Here is a 1,215-nt window from a genome sequence, read left to right as displayed (position 1 = left end):
AGGAGTATTTCACCGTAATTTAAAATTTTATATGTTTCACCTCCACCTGGACAGAAGCTCATACTTCTGTATTCTCACTGCCCCTCCCGTTCCCCATAGCAACCAACACTGGGTTCTGCTGTTTGTAGTGTATAAATACAATGTTTAAGTCTTAGAGCCTTAGAATTTTAAAGTCAGGGGGAATCTTAAGATCTCTTGTTCAGTCCTTTACTCTCCATAGACGAAGAAACAGGTCTAGAGAGACCGGCTGACTTGCCCAAAGTCACCCAGCTGGCTAGTGGCAAAGCAAGAACCAGAACCCAGGTTTCTTCTGCTTTAAGTCTGCACCCTAAATGATCCTTAGATAATCAGTGACAGAAATATCTGACTTCACACAAGGTATCCGGGCGATGGTGGCGATAGGGGGTGATTTGCTTTATTGAAACATTTACAAAGATTCCATTCATCGCCTCGCAGGACCGTCCTGGATGAACTCCTCAACTCGGTGTTGAGCAGAGTCACAAGTTACGTGCTGCACTTGTTTATGAGTCTGTCGGCCCTAATCGCGGTTCTTCTGACAGAAGCGCGCCCCCGCGCCTCCCGCCGCCCCTCACACTGGGGCTCCCCCTCCCTGCCCCTCCCAGGCTGCCGACTGTCACACGGCGGCCGAGCGGCCCGCCCCACGTGGACCCGGCTGGGAGGATCAAAGTCTGTTTGCTGCCTGGCCCCCGGCAGGTGTGAGGGGGGCTGCTAGGACCCGCAGCGCCCGGGCAAGAGGCCCGCCACGCCGAGGGGACCCCGCCTGCCTCGCCCTGCCCCTCCCCCTCCTGCTGCACGCGGCCCGCGCCCCCTACCCTCCCCCACGACGCCCGTCGCTGCACCCGGCCGCGGCCCCCGGCCCACGCCCGGCTCCTGAAGGGAAAGGCCCCGCCCCCATCTGTTGAAGCCGCGACACCGCCTCCTCCCCGCCCCTCTGAGCCTCTGCCCAATAGCGAGCGCGGGTGGGCGGGACGCGGCGGCTGTCGTGAGGGGGTCCTGGCCAATGGGAAGACGTGCCGGGCCTGGTGGGCGGGGCGGCGAGGCCTTGTCACGCTCGGGTCCGTGTGAAAACGGGGGTTCCGAGTGCAAAGCAAAGTTTTTTTGTAAACCGTCTGCAAAGGCGGGGGGGCGGCGGGTGGCGAAGAAGGCGCCCGACACCGGGCCGAGTGCAGCAGCCGTGGCCGCCGCCCCCTTCGC

This window comes from Bison bison, unplaced genomic scaffold (genome assembly GCF_000754665.1).
Source record: "Bison bison bison isolate TAMUID 2011002044 unplaced genomic scaffold, Bison_UMD1.0 scf7180017864322, whole genome shotgun sequence".
In the NCBI taxonomy this organism is placed as follows: domain Eukaryota; kingdom Metazoa; phylum Chordata; class Mammalia; order Artiodactyla; family Bovidae; genus Bison; species Bison bison.
Note: the sequence above shows the minus strand (reverse complement) of the source record.